This window comes from Melospiza melodia, chromosome 12, assembly GCF_035770615.1.
Source record: "Melospiza melodia melodia isolate bMelMel2 chromosome 12, bMelMel2.pri, whole genome shotgun sequence".
In the NCBI taxonomy this organism is placed as follows: domain Eukaryota; kingdom Metazoa; phylum Chordata; class Aves; order Passeriformes; family Passerellidae; genus Melospiza; species Melospiza melodia.
In genome coordinates this window covers 28455694-28476575 of record NC_086205.1, presented here as the reverse complement: position 1 = coordinate 28476575, position 20882 = coordinate 28455694, and the positions used below count along the sequence as shown (strand labels likewise).

Here is a 20882-nt window from a genome sequence, read left to right as displayed (position 1 = left end):
TAAAAATAAAAAAAAATATTGAACCACAAAGAAATCAGAACTTAGGAACACCAAAACCATAATGTTCAAAAAGTCACACCACATCCCTTATCATACACCAACTACAAACAAGATAAAGCAATACAATGAATTCTTAAAAACCACCTTAAAACCACTACATTGAAAAACATTTCAAAAATTAAAAACTGCATCTAAAAAAAGCCATCTAATAAATTCACACCCAAAACTCCAGCAGCCCAGCTGGCCCTACCAAAGCTCTAGGTTCATACATACAGTAAACAAAACCAAAATCCCAGTAATACCCATCAGAAATCTATGAAAGAACCCTACTGAAATTAATCCTGCCTCAAATACAAACCAACCCATCCAGAAAGTCAGCTTCACTCAAAAAACAATTTACACAGAGTTAATAATACCAAGAAATAAAACAACACACCATATACCACCAATGAATATCATAGTGAAGGAAAAAAAAAACACTACATTTTTTCCTTTTTGTTTTTTAAACTAACTTCTTTTATTAGCTAGAACAAAAGATTTTGCCAGGACTGTAACAACAACAACAACCTCTTTTTCTTCTTCTCCTTCTGAAATGTCCCTTCTCACTCCCAAATTCCTCTCAACTCCTGAGTTTACATCCAAGCAAAAAGCAAAATTCCTGCACTCGTGCGTTCGCTGCTCCTGTCAGATTCTCTGTTTCCCTCCACATCTTCTTACACTTTCAGTCCTCACGCTGTCCCGCCGTGATGAGTCTGACAGAAGAATTGGCACATGTTAACAGAGCATTTCCCTCCCTCCCTCCCTCCCTCTGCTTTCCTCAGCGCATTTCAATCCATCCCAGGCCTGCAGTGATGCACGCTCACCCCAAAGCTCACAGCAAGCATGCAGCAGCTCAGGCTCACTCGGCTCCAGGGCCCAGAGCCTGCAGGCCCTGCAGCTGCCACACGGATGGACCTGGTTCCCTCCCCGGGTGCCCAGAGGGAAACCTGAGGGCAGGCGTCCACCCCGAGGGGGCACCCGCAGCCCCGGGCAGGCATGGAGTCGCCGGCTGCTCTCTGGGGACGACACCCTCCCTGCAGGCCACACTGCCTCGGCCTCTCCCACCCTGGGGGACAGGCACCTCCAGGGTCTGTGACCAGCCCCCTTCCGTCAGCATCCAGGGGCTCTGTCAGAGCCAGAGGGCTCAATTCGTGGTGAGTACCGATGGCACACAAATGGCAGCCCGAGGAAATCGTGTTCTGGCCTCTAAGTGCTTGGGACAGGGTCTGATTTTTTGTTTTGTACTTGTATGAAGATTAGTACAACAGGGCTCTGATGGATGACATGGCAACACAGAACTAAAAACTCCTCGATAGGATTACATCAACTTCAAGGAAAAGACAAAAGCTTAGGACCCTTCTGAAATCTACTTTTAATCCAAAGCACGGGGATTGTCAGCATGCTGCACCTTCCAGCTTTTCAAAGCAGCTTCCCTCTCAAGACCAGGAAACATTGATTTCTACAGAAACAATGGGCAACCCCCAGGCTAATCTCAGCACTACTGTTTAATATGGGACCTGCCAGCGTGCCAGTCCAGCTTCAAGTGTGCTTTACTTCAGTCTAACGTCCCCACAAAATTCTTCTCACATCTTCCAACCCTGAAATCTTATTTTCCCCTAAAGCTTCTCTTCATTAGCAATTTCCAAGTAACATGGTATTTTTACAACATTCAAAAATGTCATGCTGGACTGTGCTAGAGAGCAATCTGCAAATATAAGCTTAGCAAAGTTTGAATTGCCTTGTCCAGAGAAAAAACCTACAAGTGAACACCTACACCTGCCTACAAAGAGCTAACAAGCCCCTGGCAGCTGCCAGCATCAAAGCACAGCGGATGTTTCTAATACAGGGTAAGGATAACAACATCACCTTCTGTTCTCTCCAGCTTCTTTTCCCTGCAGTCATATTTTGCTTCTTATGATTTTTTTAGTCTCTGTATCTTCTTGGACAGCACCGAGCCCGACGACAAGGATACGAGAGTCTTTCCCTGCCGGACAGAGAGAACCAGGAAAACAGTTAAAATAAGAACAGGGCAGTTTGAAATTCATACTTGCAACGAGAAGCAGCGCCTAACCAACAGAACAAAAGTAAACAAAGCACGACACCTCCCTGGGGACAGAAGACTCACAAACTCTCCAGGATTCACAATTCTAGCGACCAAACCCTTCAGGACAGCAGCCAAGTGTCCCCTGGGGTGGTGCTGCACCAAAGAACCATCTGAGAGGTTCCAAAGAGTGAAATGCACAATATTTTGCAAAGACAAAAAATGTTGCAAAATAACAAAAATACAATAGATGTAAACTACAGGGCAAGAGTAGAAGTGTTAACTTTGGGAGCTGGAACCATCCAGGTGAGCCCCTGATAACTGGATCCTCACCAGAGTTTGAACCCTTCAGGACACAGAAGGGTTTTCCCCAGGAATTTCACAGACTGAGTTTTGATAGAAGCACGCTCGCCGGATCCTCAGAAACGTCACCCATTCTCCAGGTGTCTGGAGAGAACTGCAAATGGCTCTCACGTAGTTGGAGCTAGTTCTGTAAGGTCTCAGGGTGAATTTCACCAGATGCAACCAAACTGGGCAACTCCCAGTGGGACAGAAGGAACCCAAAGCTTGGGTAAGCAGAGCTGCAGCAAATACTGAGGAAACAAACATAACAGCGTAAAAAATAATAAACCATCCTTTTTGTTTCCTCTTGCTTTTGTTTTTTTTTCTTATTCAGATCAGCATAGCAATTAAAGAGAAGGTGAAAAACTCACCATTACTGAACATTTCATCACCTGTAAGCTGAGCATCCTTAGCATAGGGGACTCCAAAGTTAAAATTCACCGGTCCCTGGGAAATGAAACCAAATATCGTATGGTAAACAATCAAACAGCAGACATAAAAATTTGTTTCCGCTAAGGACTTTCAGGTACGTATGTATCTTTGCATTACACATTAGAACATACACTTTATACCATCACCTAATACATAATAATTTACCTTTAAATTTTGATAGTATAGCATGAATTTTTAACTTAAACTGGTGATCTATTATTATTCAGTTGGTGCCTAAAGTTATTTCTGCTGTCACGTTCAAAAAAACATGAATTTTTTTTACTGGAATGAGCAATTGATTTCAAAGTCATCACAAGCCCACCAAAACACAAAGCTGGGTTCACTGGACGGGTCTGTGAGCTAGAAGTAGTTAGGCTTGTACTTCCCTCTTGTTCTTCCAGAACCAATAAATCCTGTCAACAAAACCAGGATCTTTAGCCCGCTGCTGTGAAAGATTCTACAAGGATGATGGTTTGATTTGTGTTTAGAAGTTTTGATTTGAAATGGCCAGTTCAATGGATAAAGACAGTTTACGTAGTATTACATTACTATTATTATTATTTCTATTATTATTTTTACTAGTACTACTGCTATTGTTATCACCTGCTACTGGAAGAAACAAACCAGTAGTACCTATACTTAATTACTTTTATTTCCAGAAAATAATAAAGAAAAAGAACCAAACCAAAAAAAGTCACTTCCTACCTTTTATATCAAGGGATGAAAAATTTCTCTTGGGCTCTTCTCCAATTTATCAAGACTCATAGCACTGAAAGGCAAACAAAACAGTGCTTTATAGAAGGCCAAGTGCACGTTTCAAGGCTGAACCACTAACTGATTGCAGTGACAGCACTTACAACATGAATCGTTCCCAGAGCCTCTGTGAAATGGAATGTTCTGTTTCTTTCCCAAAACACTAACTTCCAACACTTCCTAATCGTATTTTGTATTTTAAAACAAAAGAAGTTAGTGAGACTCTGTGAGGAGGTCAGGTTTAAATTTATTTCCTTCCAAAGCTCAGAGCTCTGTTCCATCACCCTTCCCTTTGGCTCTACACTGGATCATGGTGAGCAGTTGAGGAGTGCTCAAGAACCAATTCTATTTCTCTCTTTTTCTAGTTCTCTCTATTCCTAAATCATTCAAGACAAGTCAAATGAAAAATGACAAGTTCAGCATCAAAGTCACACTTTTTCCCTTTGTCTGGTCAAGAACAGGCTCTAAATCCACTTATTGCTGCCTTCAAGGTTTAAGACTTGCAAAACCATTTTTACATGTTTTACAGGTTTATCATAAAACCCACAGAACGCAAGCTCTGAATTACAGGAAAAGGTACACAGGCAAATATCTAAAGGGATCACTTATTTGTAAATACATACCTTGATAGAGAGCGCACTGAGAACCTTTCCGCGGTACTCTAAGGGAGACGTATTTTCTCAGTACCCTGTAAACAAGAAAAGCTACGATATATTACAGGACATCCCCACTTTTTCTACATATTCAAATAGGATTTTTAATAAAAACAGTTCAGTTACAAAAGAAGGAAGAAAACCAAGCTAATTTTACTCAGCTGTATTTACTGCCGATTTAGAGAAAAATGCCGGGCCGCGTCGCCCGTTGCGTCACACGCCGCGCCAGCAGCAGGGCCTGCCGGGAGTTGGAGTCTCGGGCTGACAGCCACTCATGTGCCGCGATAGCCGTTGCGTCACACGCCGCGCCGGCAGCACGGCCTGCCGGGAGTTGGAGTCTCGGGCTGACAGCCACCGCTCCGTCCCCCGGGAGCCACCGGGACCTGCACTCCCTCCCGGGCATCAAACGGCTCCTTCGCCCCACGGCGGGGAAGGACCTGAGGCAGCACCGCTCTTCCCGGATGCCCTCTCTTTTTCCCTCCAACTCTTTTTACTTTTTTCACCCTGTTTTTCACCACTTCCCTTCCCTCTTCCTCTCCTGCTTCCCTTCCTTCCCTTCCCCTTCCCCTTTCTTGTATTTCTGATCTTGGTTTTCCTTTCCACCTTTAGAATAAAAAAGCAGCAGTAGAAACTTTCAGGCTACCCGGGAGTAAAAAAAAAAATCCAAAACGAAAATGATTTAAAGAAAACTATTTATTCCCTGGGAGCCTGAAATTTTCTACTGCTGCACGTGACACAGAGCTTTTATTCCTTCTTATAGATAGTTGACATTTTATATATATTTATCGTTTATATTGATGTATTATATTAATAACTATATATAATATGCACCTTATTCAAAAAATATACGGGAAATATTTTTTAAATTATTTACCATATCTACTGCTACAACTTATTTTTCCTTATATTTCTAATTTTTATATAAATCTTTAACGTGTTTATGATATATTTCTATACTCATATTTCTACCTTTATATTATTTGTATTTGTAATTTTTACACGAAAACCCCTGCTTTGGCAAAGAAAAAACAAAACCATCCATTATTTTAAACTACCTAAATGTTTTTTTATATTTGTATTTATCATAATATACAACAAATGATAGATAGAGATAGATAGATAGATATATCACATCCGTATTTATATCTATTTTATATCCATTTCCTATATTATTTTTCATAAAATATATGCAGTATCACTTGTATTATATATTGTATCAATTTATGTTATTTTATATTTACAATTTGTTATTAATTTTTTATATATCTGCATATAGTTGCAATACATTTATATATTTGTATTTTTGTTTGGGTTGTATTTACATTTATATTCTCTATTCATATATCTATAAACATACACAATACTCTATTAAAATTAGAATAACTTATTGTAACATATAATGACTCATGTTACATGTTAAATTTTAGAAATTGACCGAATATATAAAAATAAAATTGGCTCATTCCCATTGCTACACATCTATTTCTTTTGTTTCAATACAGTTAGAGTCATAATTGTATATTTAAAATCCAATTCCTAAATGAAATGACAGAACAAACAGCATCAAATTCCCACCAATATCTTCCAAAAACATCAAGATACCTCCAACAGCCAAACAAGTGTCAGCGAAAAAACAAAGAACACTCTTTTCAATAACAATTCTCATCACGACAGAAAAATGGAACCAAAATAAAAGAAAATCCTATAGAAACACACACAGCAAATTACAAAAAGTACTAAAAAAAAGTCAAACCAATCTACTAAACTCAAGACAGTGCCACTCACCCTGAACGACGTTACTAAAAAAAAATAAAAAACAACAAAATTCTACCTCTACACTAACTCAAGGAATAAACAATCCTCTGTAAAAATAACTTTAAAACCTGAACTAATTAACAAAATGGAAAAACATCTCAACCACTAAAAACTAAGAAATTAACTACCCAAATAAATAAATACTTTAAAAACCCACCATATAAATACCCAAAAAAAACCCTGATAAACAATACGCAAATACATTAAAAGACAACAACAACAACAACAAAAAAAGAAAATAAAGAAAGCAACAACAAGAATAATACCAAAAACCAAATAAACTGAAATCTGCAACAAAAAACTTATTCCCAACTGAATAAACCCATAGTGCCTCAAGCTATCAAAATAAAAATACCACCTAGAAACAAACACAAAGACTAAAGACAAACGTAACCATAAACAATGTCCCCCAAATTACCCGTAACCATAAAACATACACTACAATCAAACAAACCAAACAAATAAAAGCCCTGGAAGACGATAAACACACATGCAATTATCGAGATTAAAAACCCGCTGCTATGAAGGACAGGACGCTTCCCCAAGCCCCCCAAAACAAACACTACACACTCACGCTAATAAAAGCCACCGCAACAGAATTAAAATGCGAACCGCTGCTTCGCGCTACGACCCGTAAAAAACATTGCGCGCCCTTCTAAACATAATACCCCGGCAAAAAAAATATATATCCGACTACAAAACTCAATCCAAAACAAACCATTATCATCCCTACCGGCACCGAGAACCGTGCCCACTCAGGAAGAACACCGTATCCCTTAGCGGACACCCGCTGCAAACCGAACCCAGCGATGCCATCAACGCCTCCAAAGCGCCTCCGAGCCACGGCACCGCCGAACTTGGAGCGGCCGAACCCCGCGCTCGCTGCCGGCCCCGGACGGAGCGCGGCTCCCGGCAGGAAAGCGGCTCCTGCGGCGGCTGCTCCGGCACGCGGGGCCGGCGCCGCCCCGGGGAGCCCCGCCCGCTGCCCCTGCCCGGCGGGGCCGGCACCGGGCGCGGGGCTACCGGCGGCGCCCGAGCCCCGCGCCCGGAGCGGACGGAGCGGCCGGCACCGCCCGGGCCGGCGCAGCAGCGCCCGCGCCGCCTCTGCCGCCCTTGGCCGGCCCGGCCCGGCTCCGCTCGGCTCGCACCGGCGCGGCTCCGCCACTGCCGCCCTCGGCCGGCCCGGCCGCGCCGAATCCCCCGTGCGCCCCGGCAGCTGTCCGGGCCGTGCCAGCAGCGCTCCCGAGCGGGAACGTTCCGGGCCGGGCCGCGGGCACGGGCAGCGCCCTCCAATGCAGCGGCACAGCCCCATTGCAGCCCTGCAAACGCTGCCGGAGCTGCGGCTTCCCGCAAGCCAGCCCCGAAACCGCAGACGGAGCGCACCTCACTTCAACAAGGGCAAAGAAATGTGTTCTCCCCTAAAATTTCACCCCCTAGGAGAGCAGAAAAGTAGGGGCGCTCCCCAAATGAAAGCCTTCGACTGATGGGAAAGGGCGATTTCGACCTCCATTCAAACCCTTGAAAAGGAGGGACACCAGGGCTGCCCCCGCCATTTAAACCCGAGGGTGGTGCAAATGGGGTGGCTGCCTTCAAATCAAACCCATAATGCCACAAGAATACTTTTCCCATTCCCCTTAGAATAGAACGCAGGGATTCCCTGTCACCCCCGGGATACCCCGAACAGCCTGGAAAAGGCAGCTTTTCCTGCAATCAACACCCTTAAAACCACAAGTCAAGAGGGATCCCCTCAGGTCAAATGCAGACAATAAGAGAAGAGGAGCTGCTTCCTTCTCCTTAATCCCTTTTGTCCTCGCAAGCTCCATTTTTGTTCCTGGGGAACCGGGGAGGGACTGGCAAGATGAAATTGCAAAGGGGAAGGAGAAAAGTCCCCGCTCCAAACCCACACGTGCTCACCTGTTCGGCTGCTGCTCCCCGGCACAAAGATTCGTCCCTCGGCGCCTCCTTTAAGCGATGCTCCACGTACCCAAGCGCGGATCCAGGTGGTGCCCCCGACCCTGTGGGAAGCTCCCGCAGTCCTTCCATGAGACAGCGCCGGGAGCGCCCCATAAACCCCTCCACTCAGCAGCTCCATGCAAAACGGAGCTGAGGCAAAGCCTCCCCCTAAAACAGCCTCGCCCCGGCAGGAGCCGGCCCCTCATCATCCTCACACTCACACCTGGGCTGCTCCGAGCCCCCATCATCCTCACAGCTCATACCTGGGCTGCTCCGAGACCCCATCATCCTCACACTCACACCTGGGCTGCTCCGAGCCCCCATCATATATTTTTCATATTTATATTCGCATTTATATTTAGAATTTATATTACTCTATAATAAAAATTATATTATATATTGCATCTCTTCATGTTACTTGCATAGATTTCTATTTCTATTCATAGTTTGGTATTATATCTTTATATCTCTATATATTTATTATATATTTCTGTATGTCGATTTACATTTCTATAGTACTTATATTATTTAAAATAAAACCCCTGCCTCTAACGAAATAAAAAGCAAAGACACCCCTTTCTTTAAAACACATTTAAAAGTTTAAAAATAATTTTGTTTGTCATAATTCTATTCACATCTATATTTGTAATTTTCGTTTGTTATATTTATAGATATTATATATATTGGAGAGAATACCTTTTTATATAATAACATATAGATTCTTTTGACACAATAGATTTCTTTTACTTATATTTATATGTATTAAATATTTATTGATATCGACATATATATGATATATTTGCATTTCTAGTTTTATATTTTTTATGAAAACTCCAGCCCATACCCCAATAAAAGCCAAACAATCCCCAATTTATTTAAACTATATTTAAACATAAATCCTGTCACGGCTGCATTGCACAGCAGTGCCCCAAGCTAATCTGACACTTGTTCATCTCCTGGACCTGAAACTGAACCCGCTCACCTTGATCGCACCTGGCAGAACCATTTTCGTACCTTTTTCTGGCATGTCTTGGTTTTTTTTTTCTTTTGTCTTGAGTTTTTGTGGCCTTTACTGCCTCTCTTTTTTTCTGGCACTTCTTGGGGTTTTTTCTTCGTTTCTTCTTGCCCATCTTGGTGTTTTTTCTGGTTTTTCCTTGCCCCCCTTGGGGGTTTTTTTCAGTTTTTTTTTTTTTTTCCTGGTTTTTCCTTTTCTGGATTTTTTCTTCGCCATCTTAGTTTTTTGTTGCGATTTTTTTTCTTGCCCATCTTGGGGTTTTCCTCTGGTCTGTTTTCAGGGATTTTTCTTGCCCATCTTCGTTTTTTTTTTTTTTGTTGGTTTTTCTTTTCTTTTCTTCTTCTATTTTTTTTCCCCCTAGGCTTCTCCTTGCCCTCCTGGTTTTTGGGTTTTTTTATCTTCCTTCCTTCCTTCCTTCCTTCCTTCCTTCCGCCACTTCCTTCCTTCCGCCACTTCCTTCCTTCCGCCACTTCCTTCCTTCCGCCACTTCCTTCCTTCCGCCACTTCCTTCCTTCCGCCACTTCCTTCCTTCCGCCACTTCCTTCCGCCACTTCCTTCCGCCACTTCCTTCCGCCACTTCCTTCCGCCACTTCCTTCCGCCACTTCCTTCCTTCCGCCACTTCCTTCCTTCCGCCACTTCCTTCCTTCCGCCACTTCCTTCCTTCCGCCACTTCCTTCCTTCCGCCACTTCCTTCCTTCCTTCCTTCCTTCCTTCCTTCCTTCCTTCCTTCCTTCCTTCCTTCCTTCCTTCCTTCCTTCCTTCCTTCCTTCCTTCCTTCCTTCCTTCCTTCCTTCCTTCCTTCCTTCCTTCCTTCCTTCCTTCCTTCCTTCCTTCCTTCCTTCCTTCCTTCCTTCCTTCCTTCCTTCTTTTTTCCTTTCATTTCCTTTCCTTATTTTCTTTTTTTCTTTTTCTTTCTTTCCCTGCATTTCTAATCTTGGTTTTCCTTTCTAGCTTTAGAATAAAAAAGCAGCAGTAGTAACTTTCAGGCTACCTGGGAGTAAAAAAACCTCCAAAACGAAAATGATTTAAAGAAAACGATTTATTCCCTGGGAGCCTGAAATTTTCTACTGCTGCACATGACATAGAGCTTTTATTCCTTTTTATAGATAGTTGATATTTTATACTTTATACAGCGCCCCCTGCCTTGTGCACCGGCGCTCTGCAGGCACAGCGATCCCTGCCGTCTGCACAGGCGCACTGCATGCAGAGCGCTGCTGCGTCGTTCGGTTCTGTTTAATGAAACTCGGCTGAATTCGGCTTGGTTCGGCTCTTGGTCTAAACTCGTTTCAGTTCGGCTCTTCGGCTAAACTCGGTCGTATTCGGCACATTGTCTAAATGCGGCTCAAGTCGGCTACACTCGGCTATCGGTTCCAGTCGGCTATCATCGGCTCTTGGTGTAAACTCGGCTCTTTTCGGCCGCACTGGGCTCTTCGGCTCAACTCGGCTGTTTCCGGCCACACTCGGCTCTTCGGGGAAACTCGGCTCTTTCCGGCCACACTCGGCTCTTCGGGGAAACTCGGCTTTTTCCGGCCACACTCGGCTCTTCGGGGAAACTCGGCTCTTTCCGGCCACACTCGGCTCTTCGGGGAAACTCGGCTCTTTCCGGCCACACTCGACTCTTCGGCTCTTCGGAACTATTCGGCCCGGCTCGGCTCCCTCAGGGCGGGAAAGCGGACGTGAGAGGACCCCGGCACAGCGAGGCGTTTACCCAGATGCCTCTCACAAACCCGCCAAAATACGCCCGCCCGCGGAGCCCCTGAGCCCACAGCATGTCTCGGGTACACATGAAACGCCACAGAAAAATCCGTCGGGGCCGCCATGACGTCGGTATTCCGCGCAGGCAGTGCAGTTAAACACCCACACGGTCCTCCACTTCCCCGCCCTTTTCGCCGCCATGCTGAGAAGGTCAAACAAAACTCCGCGACATCGCCCACGCGCCACTCCCAAGCTGGCCGCCTCTAGCTGCACGGCTGCAGTACCGCGCTCTGCCCACAAGGCGGCAGCACTGCCGCCCGCCCCAGCCGGGGGCGCAGCGCGCCTCGGGGCTGCGGCAGCGAAGGCGGCAAAAAAGAACAGGGGCGACCCCCGCCGAAAACTGCTCTGAAATAAATGCCCCAAAACAACCGGGAAGAGGGAAAAAAACCGTCTGCCTCTAATCTAATAGGATAAAAGACAAAACAAAACAAAACACAACACAAAAAAAATTATTAAAAAAAATATTTAAATATTTTTAAAAATATTTTTTCATATTAATATTCACATTTCTATTTACAACGTATATTGATGTACACTGTCCATTTATACATTTCTTTTTATAAATACATTTCTATTCCATATTGCATATATCCCTAAAACTTAAATTTATTTGTATATTTTTATAAATATTTTCACATAGTAAGTATACATTTCTGTTACGATTTTTACTTCGGTAACACTTGGATTATTTAAAATAAAACCTTTGCCTCCATCCACATTAAAGCCAAAAAGAACCCCTTTCTTCAAAACTGTACTTAAATATTTTATAAAATTCTATTTTTCAGGTTCATATTCACATTTACATTTAAAATGTATACTTATGTATACTGTTATTTGTATTCTTCATTACATCACTTCCTATTATTTGTATTTATTTATATTTTGTGTTTATATATATATTTATATCTTGATTGTATATCTCAATATTTAGAAATATATAACAATATCTACATTCATACTATTTAAAATAAAAACCCTGCCTCTAACACAACAATAAAAAAAAACCGAACCCTTTCTTTTAAAAAATATTTAAATAGATTTTATCCTAATGTTCAATTGTTATATTCATATTTGTATTTATAATGTATATTAATGTATATTGCTTACTTATATATTTATCTTTACCAATGTCAATTTATAAATAAATTTATATTCTATATTACATCCGATGCGAGTAGGTATTTATATTTTTTATATTTTTTTATTCATATTTTTATATGGATTAAATATTTCTGCGTCAAGATTTTTACTTCTGGAACACTTATAATATTCAAAATAAAAACCCTGCCTCTACTTAAATAAAAGCCAAAACATTCCATTTCTTTTAAACGATATTTACATATTTTTATATTTATATTCCCATTTATAATTTATATTGCCATTTAATGTTATTTATATTCCATGCCACAACTCCTCATATTACTTACATATATTTATATTTAAATTTATATTCATAGTTTAGCAATTTCTCTTTATATATTTATTATATATTTCTATCTTAAGATCCACATTTCTATATTGCTTATATTATTTAAAATAAAACTCCTGCCTCTAACCAAATAAAAACCAAGGACACCCCTTTATTTGAACCAGATTTAAAATTTACGAAGTAAATTTATTTTTCAAAATTATAATGATATTTATATGGATATTTTTATTTATTTTATGCATAGATTTTATCTATATTAGAGGGAATACCTTCTAATATAATCATAGAAATATATTTTCTGTATTATACATATTTTCTTACTTATATTTGTTTAAATTAAATATGTATAGATATTTGTATTTCTATATATATTTGTATATCTGAATTTATTTTTTATTGCTATCATTTAAAAACCCCAGCCTATACCCTAATAAAACCCCCCAATTTACTTTAACTCTATTTAAATATTTTTATATTTACAATCTATATTTATATATCTTTGTGTATATATATATAAAATAGACTATCATTTATCTATATGATAACATGTTACAATTATATACCATATATTATAGTTTTATGTATGTATCTGTTATCTATATTTATGTTTACCACTCTAATGTTATATTTATTTTTAAATGTATATTTATTTCTATTTTCATCTCTATATTAAACCATGTCAGTTCATTAACCCGACGCACCAGAGCCACAACAATACTGTACCTTTGTCAGCACCGGCACGCAGCACACGCCCATCCCATCGCAGCACAGCAAAACAAAACCTATTTCTATTACTAACAGAACAAACATCCCACAACGTCACTGAACCCTAATAAAAACTCAAATAAACCTAACTGTAAATAAATTTTAAATCTCACTATAAAGTAGCCCAAAACCTCCGCACATTCTCATCATAAACTTCCTCCTAAACCAGTATCTCAAAAACCCCAAAAAACTCAAACACACCTTGAAAATGACACAACTGCTAATAAAAACAAACACCCATTAAAAATTAAATCAAACCAACGCACTAGACTCAAAACTGCACAACTGACCCTAAACATTACTAAAAAAAGTCCCCAAAGCTCTACCTTTATGTTAATGCACAAATAATAACATGTAATCTATAAAAGTTATTTCAAAAAATTAAAAAAAATAATTAAAACCATGAAAATAAAAAACCTAAACTATTAAAATATTAAAAAATATCACTACCTAAATTAAAAAACATATTGCCTATAAAAACCCACCATATAAATGCCCCTGTCCCAAAAAATAAAAATAAAAAAAAATATTGAACCACAAAGAAATCAGAACTTAGGAACACCAAAACCATAATGTTCAAGAACTCACACCACATCCCTTATCATACACCAACTACAAACAAGATAAAGCAATACAATGAATTCTTAAAAACCACCTTAAAACCACTACATTGAAAAACATTTCAAAAATTAAAAACTGCATCTAACAAAAGCCATCTAATAAATTCACACCCAAAACTCCAGCAGCCCAGCTGGCCCTACCAAAGCTCTAGGTTCATACATACAGTAAACAAAACCAAAATCCCAGTAATACCCATCAGAAATCTATGAAAGAACCCTACTGAAATTAATCCTGCCTCAAATACAAACCAACCCATCCAGAAAGTCAGCTTCACTCAAAAAACAATTTACACAGAGTTAATAATACCAAGAAATAAAACAACACACCATATACCACCAATGAATATCATAGTGAAGGAAAAAAAAAACACTACATTTTTTCCTTTTTGTTTTTTAAACTAACTTCTTTTATTAGCTAGAACAAAAGCTTTTGCCAGGACTGTAGCAACAACTTCTTTTTCTTCTTCTCCTTCTGAAATGTCCCTTCTCACTCCCAAATTCCTCTCAACTCCTGAGTTTACATCCAAGCAAAAAGCAAAATTCGTGCACTCATGCGTTCGCTGCTCCTGTCAGATTCTCTCTTTCCCTCCACATCTTCTTACACTTTCAGTCCTCACGCTGTCCCGCCGTGATGAGTCTGACAGAAGAATTGGCACATGTTAACAGAGCATTTCCCTCCCTCCCTCCCTCTCTCCCTCCCTCCCTCCCTCCGCTTTCCTCAGCGCATTTCAATCCATCCCAGGCCTGCAGTGATGCACGCTCACCCCAAAGCTCACAGCAAGCATGCAGCAGCTCAGGCTCACTCGGCTCCAGGGCCCAGAGCCTGCAGGCCCTGCAGCTGCCACACGGATGGACCTGGTTCCCTCCCCGGGTGCCCAGAGGGAAACCTGAGGGCAGGCGTCCACCCCGAGGGGGCACCCGCAGCCCCGGGCAGGCATGGAGTCGCCGGCTGCTCTCTGGGGACGACACCCTCCCTGCAGGCCACACTGCCTCGTCCTCTCCCACCCTGGGGGACAGGCACCTCCAGGGTCTGTGACCAGCCCCCTTCCGTCAGCATCCAGGGGCTCTGTCAGAGCCAGAGGGCTCAATTCGTGGTGAGTACCGATGGCACACAAATGGCAGCCTGAGGAAATCGTGTTCTGGCCTCTAAGTGCTTGGGACAGGGTCTGATTTTTTGTTTTGTACTTGTATAAGATTAGTACAACAGGGCTCTGATGGATGACATGGCAACAGAGAATTAAAAACTCCTCGACAGGATTACATCGACTTCTAGGAAAAGACAAAAGCTTAGGACCCTTCTGAAATCTACTTTTATTCCAAAGCACGGGGATTGTCAGCGTGCTGCACCTTCCAGCTTTTCAAAGCAGCTTACCTCTGAAGACCAGGAAACATTGATTTCTACAGAAACAATGGGCAACCCCCAGGCTAATCTCAGCACTACTGTTTAATATGGGACCTGCCAGCGTGCCAGTCCAGCTTCAAGTGTGCTTTACTTCAGTCTAACGTCCCCACAAAATTCTTCTCACATCTTCCAACCCTGAAATCTTATTTTCCCCTAAAGCTTCTCTTCATTAGCAATTTCCAAGTAACATGGTATTTTTACAACATTCAAAAATGTCATGCTGGACTGTGCTAGAGAGTAATCTGCAAATATCAGCTTAGCAAAGTTTGAATTGACTTGTCCAGAGATAAAACCTACAAGTGAACACCTACACCTGCCTACAAAGAGCTAACAAGCCCCTGGCAGCTGCCAGCATCAAAGCACAGCGGATGTTTCTAATACAGGGTAAGGATAACAACATCACCTTCTGTTCTCTCCAGCTTCTTTTCCCTGCAGTCATATTTTGCTTCTTATGATTTTTTTAGTCCCCGTATCTTCTTGGACAGCACCGAGCCCGACGACAAGGATACGAGAGTCTTTCCCTGCCGGGCGGAGAGAACCAGGAAAACAGTTAAAAAAAGAACAGGGCAGTTTGAAATTCGTACTTGCAACGAGAAGTAGCGCCTAACCAACAGAACAAGAGTAAACAAAGCATGATACCTCCCTGGGGACAGAAGACTCATAAACTCTCCAGGATTCACAATTCCAGCCACCAACCCCTTCAGGACAGCAGCCAAGTGTCCCATGGGGTGGTGCTGCACCAAAGAACCATCTGAGAGGTTCCAAAGAGTGAAATGCACAGTATTTTGCAAAGACAAAAAATCTTGCAAAATAACAAAAATACAATAGATGTAAACTACAGGGCAAGAGTACAAGTGTTACCTTTGGCAGCTGGAACCATCCAGGTGAGCACCTGATAACGGGATCCTCGCCAGAGTTTGAACCCTTCAGGACACAGAAGGGTTTTCCCCAGAAATTTCACAGACTGAGTTTTGATAGAAGCACGCTCGCCGGATCCTCAGAAACGTCACCCATTCTCCAGGTGTCTGGAGAGAACTGCAAATGGCTCTCACGTAGTTGGAGCTAGTTCTGTAAGGTCTCAGGGTGAATTTCACCAGATGCAACCAAACTGGGCAACTCCCAGTGGGACAGAAGGAACCCAAAGCTTGGGTAAGCAGAGCTGCAGCAAATACTGAGGAAACAAACATAACAGCGTAAAAAATAATAAACCATCCTTTTTTTTCTCTTGCTTTTGTTTTTTTTTCTTATTCAGATCAGCATAGCAATTAAAGAGAAGGTGAAAAACTCACCATTACTGAACATTTCATCACCTGTAAGCTGAGCATCCTTAGCATAGTGGACTCCAAAGTTAAAATTCACCGATCCCTGGGAAATAAAGCCAAATATCGTATGGTAAAAAATCAAACAGCAGACATAAAAATTTGTTTCCTCTAAGCACTTTCAGGTACGTATGTATCTTTGCATTACACATTAGAACATACACTTTATACCATCACCTAATACATAATAATTTACCTTTAAATTTTGATAGTATAGCATGAATTTTTAACTTAAACTGGTGATCTATTATTATTCAGTTGGTGCCTAAAGTTATTTCTGCTGTCACGTTCAAAAAAACATGAATTTTTTTTACTGGAATGAGCAATTGATTTCAAAGTCATCACAAGCCCACCAAAACACAAAGCTGGGTTCACTGGACGGGTCTGTGAGCTAGAAGTAGTTAGGCTTGTACTTCCCTCTTGTTCTTCCAGAACCAATAAATCCTGTCAACAAAACCAAGATCTTTAGCCCGCTGCTGTGAAAGATTCTACAAGGATGATGGTTTGATTTGTGTTTAGAAGTTTTGATTTGAAATGGCCAGTTCAATGGATAAAGACAGTTTACGTAGTATTACATTACTGTTATTATTATTTCTATTGTTATTTTTACTAGTACTACTGCTATTGTTATCACCTGCTACTGGAAGAAACAAACCAGTAGTACCTATACTTAATTACTTTTATTTCCAGAAAATAATAAAGAAAAAGAACCAAACCAAAAAAAGTCACTTCCTACCTTTTATATCAAGGGATGAAAAATTTCTCTTGGGCTCTTCTCCAATTTATCAAGACTCATAGCACTGAAAGGCAAACAAAACAGTGCTTTATAGAAGGCCAAGTGCACGTTTCAAGGCTGAACCACCAACTGATTGCAGTGACAGCACTTACAACATGAATCGTTCCCAGAGCCTCTGTGAAATGGAATGTTCTGTGGAACTGCCGTTTCTTTCCGAAAACACTAACTTCCAACACTTCCTAATCGTATTTTGTATTTTAAAACAAAAGAAGTTAGTGAGACTCTGTGAGGAGGTCAGGTTTAAATTTATTTCCTTGCAAAGCACAGAGCTCTGTTCCATCACCCTTCCCTTTGGCTCTACACTGAACCATGGTGAGCAGTTGAGGAGTGCTCAATAATCAATTCTATTTCTCTCTTTTTCTAGTTCTCTCTATTCCTAAATCATTCAAGACAAGTCAAATGAAAAATGACAAGTTCAGCATCAAAGTCACACTTTTTCCCTTTGTCTGGTCAAGAACAGGCTCTAAATCCACTTATTGCTACCTTCAAGGTTTAAGACTTGCAAAACCATTTTTACATGTTTTACAGGTTTATCATAAAACCCACAGAACGCAAGCTCTGAATTACAGGAAAAGGTACACAGGCAAATATCTAAAGGGATCACTTATTTGTAAATACATACCTTGATAGAGATCGCACTGAGAACCTTTCCGTGGGACTCTAAGGGACGCATGCTTTCTGAGCACCCTGTAAACAAGAAAAGCGACGATATATTACAGGACATCCCCACTTTTTCCACATATTCAAATAGGATTTTTAATAAAAACAGTTCCGTTACAAAAGAAGGAAGAAAACCAAGCTAATTTTACTCAGCTGTATTGCTGTATTTACTGCCGATTTAGAGAAAAATGCCGGGCCGCGTCGCCCGTTGCGTCACACGCCGCGCCAGCAGCAGGGCCTGCCGGGAGTTGGAGTCTCGGGCTGACAGCCACTCATGTGCCGCGATAGCCGTTGCGTCACACGCCGCGCCGGCAGCACGGCCTGCCGGGAGTTGGAGTCTCGGGCTGACAGCCACCGCTCCGTCCCCCGGGAGCCACCGGGACCTGCACTCCCTCCCGGGCATCAAACGGCTCCTTCGCCCCACGGCGGGGAAGGACCTGAGGCAGCACCGCTCCTCCCCAATGCCCTCTCTTTTTCCCTCCAACTCTTTTTACTTTTTTCACTCTGTTTTTCACCACTTCCCTTCCCTTTTCCTTTTCCTTTTCCCTTTCCCTTCCCTTTCCTTTCCCCTTTCTTGTATTTCTAATCTTGGTTTACCTTTCCACCTTTAGAATAAAAAAGCAGCAGTAGAAACTTTCAGGCTACCCGAGAGTAAAAAAAAAAATCTGCAAAACGAAAATGATTTAAAGAAAACTATTTATTCCCTGGGAGCCTGAAATTTTCTACTGCTGCACGTGACACAGAGCTTTTATTCCTTCTTATAGATAGTTATATTTTACATATATTTATAGTTTATATTGATGCATTATATTAATAACTATATTTAATATGCACCTTATTCAAAAATATACGGGAATTTTTTTTTTATTATTTACCATATCTACTGCTACAACTTATTTTTCCTTATATTTCTAATTTTTATATAAATCTTTAATGTGTTTATGATATATTTCTATACTTATATTGCTACCTTTATATTATTTGTATTTGTAATTTTTACACTAAAACCCCTGCTTGGGCAAAGAAAAAACAAAACCATCCATTATTTTAAACTACCTATTTTTTTTTTATATTTATATTTATCATAATATACAACAAATGATAGATATATATAGATAGATAGATCACATCCATATTTATATCTATTTTATATCCATTTCCTATATTATTTTAAAAAAATATACACAGTATTACTTGTACTATATATTGTATCAATTTATGTTATTTTACATTTACAATTTATTATTAATTTTTTATATATCTGCATATAGTTGCAATACATTTATATATTTGTATTTTTGTTTGGGTTGTATTTACATTTATATTCTCTATTCATATATCTATAAACATACACAATACTCTATTAAAATTAGAATAACTTATTGTAACATATAATGACTCATGTTACATGTTAAATTTTAAAAATTGACCGAATATATAAAAATAAAATTGGCCCATTCCCATTGCTACACATCTATTTCTTTTGTTTCAATATAGTTAGAGTCATAATTGTATATTTAAAATCCAATTCCTAAATGAAATGACAGAACAAACAGCATCAAATTCCCACCAATATCTTCCAAAAACATCAAGATACCTCCAACAGCCAAACAAGTGTCAGCAAAAAAACAAAGAACACTCTTTTCAATAATAATTCTCATCACGACAGAAAAATGGAACCAAAATAAAAGAAAATCCTATAGAAACACACACAGCAAATTACAAAAAGTACTAAAAAAAAGTCAATCCCATCTACTAAACTCAAGACAGTGCCACTCACCCCGAACGACGTTACTAAAAAAAATAAAAAACAACAAAATTCTACCTCTACACTAACTCAAAGAATAAACAATCCTCTGTAAAAATAACTTTAAAACCTGAACTAATTAACAAAATGGAAAAACATCTCAACCACTAAAAACTAAGAAATTGACTACTCAAATAAATAAATACTTTAAAAACCCACCATATAAAAACCCACGTTCCCAAAATAAACCATGATAAACAATACGCAAATACATTAAAAGACAACAACAACAACAACAAAAAAAGAAAATAAAGAAAGCAACAACAAGAATAATACCAAAAAACACAGATAAACTGAAATCTGAAACAAAAAACTTATTCCCAACTGAATAAACCCATAGTGCCTCAAGCTATCAAAATAAAAATACCACCTAGAAACAAACACAAAGACTAAAGACAAACGTAACCATAAACAATGTCCCCCAAATTACCCGTAACCATAAAACATACACTACAATCAAACAAACCAAACAAATAAAAGCCCTGGAAGACGATAAACACACATGCAATTATCGAGATTAAAAACCCGCTGCTATGAACGACACGACGCTACCCCAAGCCGCCCAAAACAAACACTATACACTCACGCTAATAAAAGCCACCGCAACAGAATTAAAATGCGAACCGCTGCTTCGCGCTACGACCCGTAAAAAACATTGCGCGCCCTTCTAAACATAATACCCCGGCAAAAAAATATATATCCGACTACAAAACTCAATCCGAAACAAACCATTATCATCCCTACCGGCACCGAGAACCGTGCCCGCTCAGGAAGAACACCGTATCCCTTAGCGGACAGCCGCTGCAAACCGAACCCAGCGATGCCATCAACGCCTCCAAAGCGCCTCCGAGCCACGGCACCGCCGAACTTGGAGCGGCCGAACCCCGCGCTCGCTGCCGGCCCCGGACGGAGCGCGGCTCCCGGCAGGAAAGCGGCTCCTGCGGCGGCTGCTCCGGCACGCGGGGCCGGCGCCGCCCCGGGGAGCCCCGCCCGCTGCCCCTGCCCGGCGGGGCCGGCACCGGGCGCGGGGCTACCGGCGGCGCCCGAGCCCCGCGCCCGGAGTGGACGGAGCGGCCGGCACCGCCCGGGCCGGCGCGGCAGCGCCCGCGCCGCCTCTGCCGCCCTTGGCCGGCCCGGCCCGGCTCCACTCGGCTCCGCACGGCTCGCACCGGCGCGGCTCCGCCACTGCCGCCCTCGGCCGGCCCGGCCGCGCCGAATCCCCCGTGCGCCCCGGCAGCTGTCCGGGCCGTGCCAGCAGCGCTCCCGAGCGGGAACGTTCCGGGCC

General features: G+C 41.4%; 1 long non-coding RNA gene across 4 annotated transcripts; it reads right to left on the bottom strand.

Moving 5' to 3' along the window:
* Positions 1-250: 250 nt before the first annotated feature.
* LOC134423958 (uncharacterized) lies at positions 251-20508 on the bottom strand. 4 transcript variants are annotated; one of them, XR_010029259.1, is made up of 7 exons: positions 20342-20508; positions 4231-4295; positions 3560-3623; positions 2794-3267; positions 2414-2673; positions 1906-2023; positions 251-752 (listed from the first exon to the last, which is right to left on the bottom strand). It is a non-coding gene; the product is annotated as an uncharacterized LOC134423958 (long non-coding RNA). The 4 variants fall into 4 exon arrangements; XR_010029257.1 differs by lacking the exon at positions 20342-20508 and adding an exon at positions 6809-6923; XR_010029260.1 differs by lacking the exon at positions 20342-20508 and adding an exon at positions 6794-6915.
* Positions 20509-20882: the final 374 nt, after the last annotated feature.